A 9171-nucleotide genomic window follows, 5' to 3' on the forward strand; every position below is an offset into this window, starting at 1 on the left:
AAAGGTGAATAATTGAAGCAAACGGGGGTGGTTGTATTATATATTAGATGAGGGTTAATGAGTGAAACATAAAAGAAAGAAAGGGAGAAGAGAGCAAGGGAAAAGAGAAAGAAGAAGAAAGAGAGAGCACAACATCGAGGTAAGCTTTTTAATTATTTAAATTAGTTTTTTATTTTAAATTATTAGATTGTTAGTTTATGGTTTAAGGGTTTACAACATTTTAGTTAATTAGTTAGTTAGTTTAAGGTAAAACAAAATTGTAATTAATTAGTTTGCTTGATGGTTATATTTTGGTTGTTGAATTTATATTATATAAAAAAATTAGTTAATTAGTTTAAGTTATATAAAAGAATAATTATTTAAATTAGTTTATTGTTATAAATTATTAGTTAATTAGTTTATTATTATAAATTAGGGTAAAACAAAAAATTAGTTAATTAGTTTGGTAGTTTAAGTTATATTATTGTTAATTTAAGTTATATCATATAGAAATAAAAAATTATTTAATTATTATGTTTGATAGTTACATATTAATAAAAATAATCAGCTAGTTTGTTAGTCGTTAGTTATATATAAAAAAATATGTAATTAGTTTGTGTTAGTTAAATATTTAAGTTATATTTGTTTGTTGAATTTATATTATATAAAAAAATAGTTAATTAGTTTTTTAGTAATAAATTATAATTAAAAATCATTTATTAGTTTAAGTTATATTAAAAATAGTTTATTAGTTAACGTTATATTAAAGAATAGTTAAAGTTATATTAAAGAATAGTTTATTAGTTGTTTAAGGGAAAATTTACGTTTAACTTATATTTTAAAAAGTTTAGTTTGTTAGTTTATTAGTTTAATATATTATAAGTTATTATATTAAATTTTTTTGTTGTGTTGTGAAATAGTTAGTTAGTTAGTTAGATTATATTAGTTATATTAAATGATTTTTTAAATACTGTTGTTTACTTTTTTTATAGATTCATTCCAATGGCTGACCAAATTCCACTGCTGAGACTTGACAATGAACATATTTCAAGTCATTTGGGAATAATGGTGAATAAAATATTTGTTTAATGAATTATAATTAATAAATATTTGAATATTATTTTACGATGATTGTGATAAGTTTTTTGAATTATTTAATTGTAGGAGGACGAGCAGCGAGTCCTTCGTCTTCGGCTACATAAAGTGCCCAAGCCACACCCATTGATAGAAGAAAACTTGCAAGAGGCTGGATTTTGGTATGTAACATTTGTGCGAGATTACAAGTTGGTCCCAGGTTTGATCAGTGCGTTGATTGAACGTTGGAGACCAGAAACGCACACGTTTCATTTGCAATGTGGCGAATGCACAATAACTTTGGAGGATGTGGCAATGCAACTCGGGGTCCAAACTAATGGGATGTCGGTGGTAATGTCACATGAGTTTAAAAATGTGGCACAACTTTGCAACTTGTTTCTTGGGAAAGCGCCCGTACCACTAGAGTGTAGAAGGTGGCGGGTGAGGTTGTCATGGTTGAAGAATGAATTTCAACTTCAACCAAATAGTACGAAGCACGAAATTATATATGCAACATGAGCATATATATTACAGTTGATTGGGGGAATTTTGATGCCTGATAAATCTGGTAGTTATGTTCACACTCAGTATCTTCTTTTTTTAACAATTTTTGAGAATTGTAGGCAATATAGCTGGGGTTCGGCGATATTGGATAATAATACAACAGAAATCGGTGGATGTCTGTTGCTGCTACAATCATGGTCTTGGCATAGACTTCTGTTTTTGACACCGATTAGTCGGACTGCGGTTGACTTTTCACTTGCCGGAAGGTAATATGAATCCTTAATATAAAATATTAATTAGAAAAAATTTATTTTGATTAAAATTATTGAACAAAATGTCTCTATTTTTGTTTTGATTGATATACAGATTGAGACATAAAATTGAAGGCACGGGTTGGTGCACAACAACATTAAAGAGTTCAGGCTGAAGATCGACATTAAGGCCAAAAAGGAGGTATGTATAATCTGTATTTTTTAATTATTATTTAAATTAACTATATTATTTGATTTAAATTAATTTTATTGTTTTTGTAATTTTACAGTTTAATTGGAGACCATACATGAATGAATAATTATTTGCGTTGATACCGCACAATATTTTAGATGGGTTTCAATATTGGTGTGCTGTTACACCATTAATCAATTTTGCTTTTGTTGAGATCCAATTTGGGGATAGAGTGCTGTGGCAATTCCACTTCCACCAACCTATTCCGCGGAGTCCATGGGATCATGACCTCCTCCAAAACTTAAATGGTCGTCGTCCGGTGAATTGGGTTGAGACGCATGACGACCTGCACATATTTGATGGTCGTCGTAAAGAAGGCGTTAATTGGGTTGAGAAGCATGAAACATACATTAATGCTTGGAACAATAGGGCTTCATTCATGCCAACTCTTGACGCCATTCAAGACGACGACTTTAATTTTGAGACTTCGGCTTACCTTGCTTATTTTTGGGATAATGGAAAGTCGTTCCTCACAACAATAGTAGAGAGGCGACAATTTTTGAGGTTTAAGAAAAGATTTGGTAAAGATGAATACTCTCTACCGAGTGGGAGTGGGAGTTCATCTCTACAGCCTGAAGCGAAAATGACTGATGTGGATAATAGCGCACCACAACCATTCGGCGATGCGGGATCGTTGCATCACGCAGTTGATGATTCTACTGTCCCGGCATACATACCAGATTTTGTGCAGCCTGAGGCACCCATCTATTCTCCTACGTTTTCGTCGACGTATGACTTTGAACACATGACAGTTCAAATGCCCCCAATGAATGAGGAGGATGGGTACAATACTCCTGAGCAACCACAACGACCACAACGTATCAGACGTCCGCCCCGACATTATCATTCAACAACACCCCGACATCGACAAGAATTGTAAACTCGTTTGCTATTTATTACAAATTATATATTAAAATTAGACTAGTTTTTTAACCTTAACAATGATTTTTAGTATCAAATCATTACTAGTCTCATTAGTATCAAATAATTAAATATTTAGTAATTCGACTATTTTAAATCATTAGTATCAAATAATTAAATATTAATAATAAATCATTATTAATAATAATTAGTAAATCATTAGTATCAAATCATTAAATATTTAAAAATCATTAATAAATTCAACTATGTATAAATTTAAACTCGAGTAGTCCACACTTGTACACTCATTTGTTATTATTCTATAATTATTCGTAATAATTATTAAATCATTAATATTAAATTATTATTATAAAATCATTACTAAATAATTACTAAATAATTACTATTAAATCATTATTATCATTACTATTATTAAATCATTATTATCATTATTATTAAATCATTATTATAATGATTATTAATAAAATCATTATTATAATGATTATTATCAAATCATTATTAAATCATCAAATCATTACTAAATCATCAAATCATTAAATATTTAAATCATTATTAAATTATTATTATAATAATTATTACTAAATCATTATTATAATGATTATTATCAAATCATTACTATAATGATTATTATCAAATCATTACTAAATCATAAAATCATTAAATATTAAATTCATTATTAAATTATTATTAAATCATTTTTATGGTTAATTGAACCATACGTCCATTCAAATCTGTTCAAGTCATCGAATTATAAATGTCATATCAATAGGTCCATCTATTTAAAAACTCCAGTCGAATATTTTATCAACAAAAATTACATAAATTCAACTTAAATGTGAAGATATAATAATTTATCACCCTATGAGTAAATCATTATTATTATAATTTCATTATTATTAATAATTATTTATCATTACTATCAAATAATTAAATATTAATAATAATTTTATTATTACTAATCATTACTATCAAATCATTAAATATTAATAATAATTTCATTATTACTAATCATTACTATCAAATCATTAAATATTAATAATAATTTTATTATTACTAATCGTTACTATCAAATCATTAAATATTAATAATAGACGGGTGCCTTAGACTGCACAAACTCTGGTATGTATGCCGGGACAATATTAGTTATGTAACGAAAATGGCGTTAAGTGAACCACACATAATCCAGATAAATACATAGAAATATATATATGATTACTAATGATGAGGCCTATATCTTGGTAAATTAGGATAATTGTTTTTTGAATGGCCTTCACCCCTATATAATCCGCATCTCTTTGCTTGACCTCTCTCTCTAGCATGGAAATCCATACTGGTATGAATTCGAGTGGACTCAGGTCGACCCTTTGGACTTCTGCGAAGCATTGGATTTGGTAGCCATTCATCATGATCCTTTTTGGGCCAATATGATTCATTCGGGATCTGTTTGAACGCATAGCTGTAGACATTTAATATCCTACGTAGGTGGAAGCATTCATCAACATAAGTGTATGCGCTTACACCAGCATACATACATGCAGCGACTACATGAGCACATGGATATTTGCATGCCTGAAAACGACCATAATCACACCATTTGTGTCGTAAATCAACTCTAAATATTTGGTCTTCTCCTCCGACGTTACGGCGTATGCACGACACGAAAAAAGTACGACCAACTCGGTCGAAATTATGAACAACCATTGATGTTGCCAATTGCTCATTTGCTTCCATTGATTCTGTTGAGTTAATCAATTGACGGATTTGGCCAAGAGGGGGGGGGGGTAAATTGGCAATTAAAAATTTGGTGGAAGCTTTTGCAGAAAATTGAAAGTAATTGCACAGCGATTTAGAGTGGTTCGACTTTCTCAATCAAAGTCTACGTCCACTACCTTAGCTATCCACACTAAGGATTTCCCAACAAATTCACTAATTTGTTCTTTCTTTTGAGGCCAAAGAGATAACCTTACAACACCCTCAAGAATATACCCCAATTCTTGAGAACACTCTTTCTCAAAGAGAAGATTACAAATATTCAAACTTACAAGGAAAACCTCACAAGGTAAGATGTTTGCACAATTTTAGAACAAGAAAAGAACACTCAAAGATAATTACAAATGAGCATAAATGGTGTTCTTGAAAGCAAAATGAATATTGAAAGGAAAATTGGCTTGATTTGCACAAACTTGGTGTTTGATGCTTTCTCTCTTGTTTCTCTATGATTTCTTGTTGATCAAGGGCTTCAGAACTTGTTTAAATACACCTTGAATCACTTCTGAACGTTGGGGATAATTAATGAAGATAATATAGCCGTTTAAGTGTGAAAACATTTAATAAAAATGCTTGGAGCGTGGGGGGAATCGGTTCCCCCTCATAGGGGATCGGTTCCCTAAGTGTAAAATTCAAATATTTCGACCGTTGAACAGGGGGGAATCGGTTCCCTCCGAGCATTCTGGAAATCTCGGAGCCAAACCATTCAGGGGGGATCGGTTCCCTCTGAGCAATCTGGAATTTTTGGCTTTGAAATGGTTCGAAATACTTTGAAAGATTATTTTGAAATTGTTTTAAGATTAAAACTTAATTTTACACTTAAGTAAGGATTCAAAATGATTTTTGAAATATTTGGAGTAATGTTTTGATATTCAAATAATTATATCGAATATACTTAGAAAATCATTTTGGAAAATCTTAAAATTCATTTAACTTAATTTGTTATATCGAAATATCAAAATGTTTTCAAAAATCTCCCCCTTTTTGATATAACAAAACATTTTAGTAATTTTAAGATTTTGAAATCAAGTTTTGAAATTACTCCCCCTTACTTTAACACTTCTCCCATTTATCATTTTTAAAACACACTTAAAACACACACTTCTCCCCCTTTTTGTTAAATCAAAAAGATTCAAAGAAACGTGAAAAACATTTAGCCAATTGATTAGGTACACAATTAAGAGAAACGTTAGCCATTAGTTCCATAATCAATATTCATAAACAATGTGATATGGTAAAATTGGTCATATTGCTAATAATGATAAATGATGCAATAATGAATAAATCACACCAAACATATAAGTTCACACCATCCATAAATCCAAACAAATTCACAATCCACAAATTCAAACATTCCAAAATATTCAAAAATGTTAAAACAATAAATTTGGAGTTCAAAGTAAAACATTTAATCACATATCCGGGTCAGGATGAGGAAAACGAGCTCGCATATCGGCCATTTCGTTAGTGAGGTCATTAATACATGCGTTGGTTGCTTCATTATTTGCACGCATTTCCCGAAGAATTTCTAATTGTTGAGTTCCCATTGTGGATAAATGAGACTCTATAGAATTAAAGCGCGAATCCATGGTCGCATATCGGTAATCAAATGTCTCCATAAAAGATTGAAAATTTGGAGACATTTGAGTCGATTGTTATGCTTGCTCTTCGGGATGCTCCTCGGGCTGCTCAGGTTCATATTCAGCTTCATCGATGTCTCGCATTAATTGCTCAAGCTCGAGATCTTCGTCAGCTTCGGGTGGAGCTTGTGAAGAACTAGCTCCCAGAGTAGTTGCAGAAGATCGAACCCATTCACCGGTTTCTTTATTTTTGACCCATCCTGCTCTTGTTAAAGAAAGAAGATTGATTTGTTTCTTAAGAGGAAAAGCGGCATCTAGACCAACTCGAAGCTCGGCTTTAGAAAAGAGATTACTAAGGATACAACCGTAAACTAGTGAAGAACAGAGTTTCTTACTTGGCACTAGGTTAATGGTTTCAACGATCTCAACAAAGATAATCTCGGAAAGGTTTATTTTTATGTTATGTTCAAAACAATGCAACCACTAAAGGTCTAAAGCTCTGAGAGTGGAATAACGACCCTCGGATGGTCGAAACCACCAAGTGATCATGAGATGAAGAAAATGCTCATGAAGATCTAGAACACTTGCACTATCATTTCGTTTATATCGTGAGCCTAAAACTTGTTTTTCATTTGATAAACCTTCATTATCCAAGCCTAAGGCATTGGCTATGTAATCCGGATCAAGATGGAAATATTGAACTAGGAGGTAGGAACGTACTCCTATGGTTTTGGTTTTGTCACGATTTTTGATACAAACGGCTTTACAGTAGAAGATACGAACAAGTTGATGATAGACAACGGGTTCAAGTTCGAAAAGTTTATCAAATTTCCATTCGTGCAAGATAGGGAGATATTTAAAGTTAATAACAACCATAGCTTGAAGAGATGGGATACGTTCTTCCCTAATCTTATACGAGTCAAAATATAGGTAAAACCAATAACGATAATCTTTAGGACCCGGTTGATTGAAACAAGAATTTTGGATAGTCAAGTTAGGATCAAGATTTGGAATAGGATTTTGAGGAATAGGAGGAGGATTTAGTTGACGACTAGAACGACTAGATGAAGACCTAGCACGTTTAGGATTAGACATGGTGAAGGAAATCGGAATAGATTGGATAACCTGCAATTTTAAAAACAAATGTATGCAATTCAATTAATCACAAAACTCAATTGAGTCCTCAATATTTCAAGGTTCTCTAAATCAATCCTAATGGGCAAAGTTTTTGAAAAACTTTTAAAAAATATGGTTTTGAGAAACAATATATTTATAGTTTTCATAACAACAACATAATCTAATCAAAACACAATAATTTGAAAAACAACAAATTTTTTTTAAAATTTCGAAAATTTAAAATTTTTGGAAAATTCTTGTGTTTTTGATGAAATTAGTTGTAACATCTAGTTTCTAATCACTAAACAATCAATGCCCGATCACTATTTCAACATAGAACTAATTAAAACTAATCCTATGTTCAAAATCAATGAAATAGAGAGTTTAGAAAAATTTACCTTGAAAGATGAAGATTGAGGGGATTTAGATGTTGTTTGCACGATTTTAATGATGATTGCAAGTTTAGGAGATGATATTTGAAGTGAATTCCGATTAAAATCACTGATTTGAGGCAAGAATGGAGATTTGAGTGTTTGAGGGTGAGAAACGGCAGAAAAAGTTTTGGGGTGTTATGCCCAATTTTAACAGAACCCCAGGGGGTATCGATTCCCCTGTGGGGGGGAATCGGTTCCCCTTCAAAGGGGGAATCGGTTTCCTCATGGGGGGATCGATTCCCTCTGCACCAAAATGTAAAATCCGACTTTTAAGCACACAAAATGCTAAATTAATCTTCTCTAGTGGTATAGGCAACTCATATATTGAAAAATAATTATGTTCAAATAATTAAATTAATCTTTAATCAATATTTGAATATAAAGTTAATTTTTTTATCAAGAATCATAAACTCCCCCTAACTAATAGTAATGAATGCAATCAAAAATTACTATTATGAACATTTTTCAGTATTTATTAAAAGTGCTGAATTATTTTAAACACTAAGTGAAGATAGGTCAGTTAAACCTAATTCTCTCCTACGTGTCCAAAATATTTCCTTATCTAAGGGTTTTGTAAAAATATACGCTAATTGATGCAAAGTATCAACAAATTCTAGAACTATATCTTCCTTAGTGACATGGTCTCTAATGAAGTGATGTCTAATTTCAATGTGTTTAGTTCTAGAGTGTTGGATGGGATTTTTAGTGAGACAAATAGCACTAGTATTGTCACACTTGATAGGAATAGTACCTACTTCAATTCCATAATCAAAAAGTTATTGTTTCATCCATAAAACTTGTGCACAACAACTACCGGCTGAAATATATTCTGCTTCAGTGGTAGATAATGCAACACAATTTTGTTTCTTTGAAAACCAAGAAATCAGCATATTTCCAAGGAATTGGCAAGTACCGGAGGTGCTTTTCCTATCTAATTTACATCCTCCATAATCCGCATCAGAAAAAGCATGCAAGCTAAAGCTAGAGTCTCTAGGATACCAAAGTCCTAAACTAGGAGTGTCCTTAATGTATCTAAAGATTCTCTTAACAGCTAGTAAATGTGATTCCTTAGGGCATGATTGAAATCTAGCACATAAGCAAACACTAAACATAATGTCTGGTCTACTTGCAGTTAGATAAAGTAGAGATCCAATCATTGACCTATATAATTTAACATCTACGCATTTACCTCATTCATCTAAGTCAAGCTTTGTTGAAGAGCTCATTGGAGTGTCATGAGGTTTCCCATTTTCCAGTCCAAACTTCTTGAGCATATCTTTGACGTACTTAGCTTGATTAATGAAGATGCCATCTTTTCTTTGCTTGATTTG

Source organism: Hibiscus syriacus, unplaced genomic scaffold (genome assembly GCF_006381635.1).
Source record: "Hibiscus syriacus cultivar Baekdansim isolate YM2019G1 unplaced genomic scaffold, ASM638163v2 tig00110503_pilon, whole genome shotgun sequence".
NCBI classification, from domain to species: Eukaryota; Viridiplantae; Streptophyta; class Magnoliopsida; order Malvales; family Malvaceae; genus Hibiscus; species Hibiscus syriacus.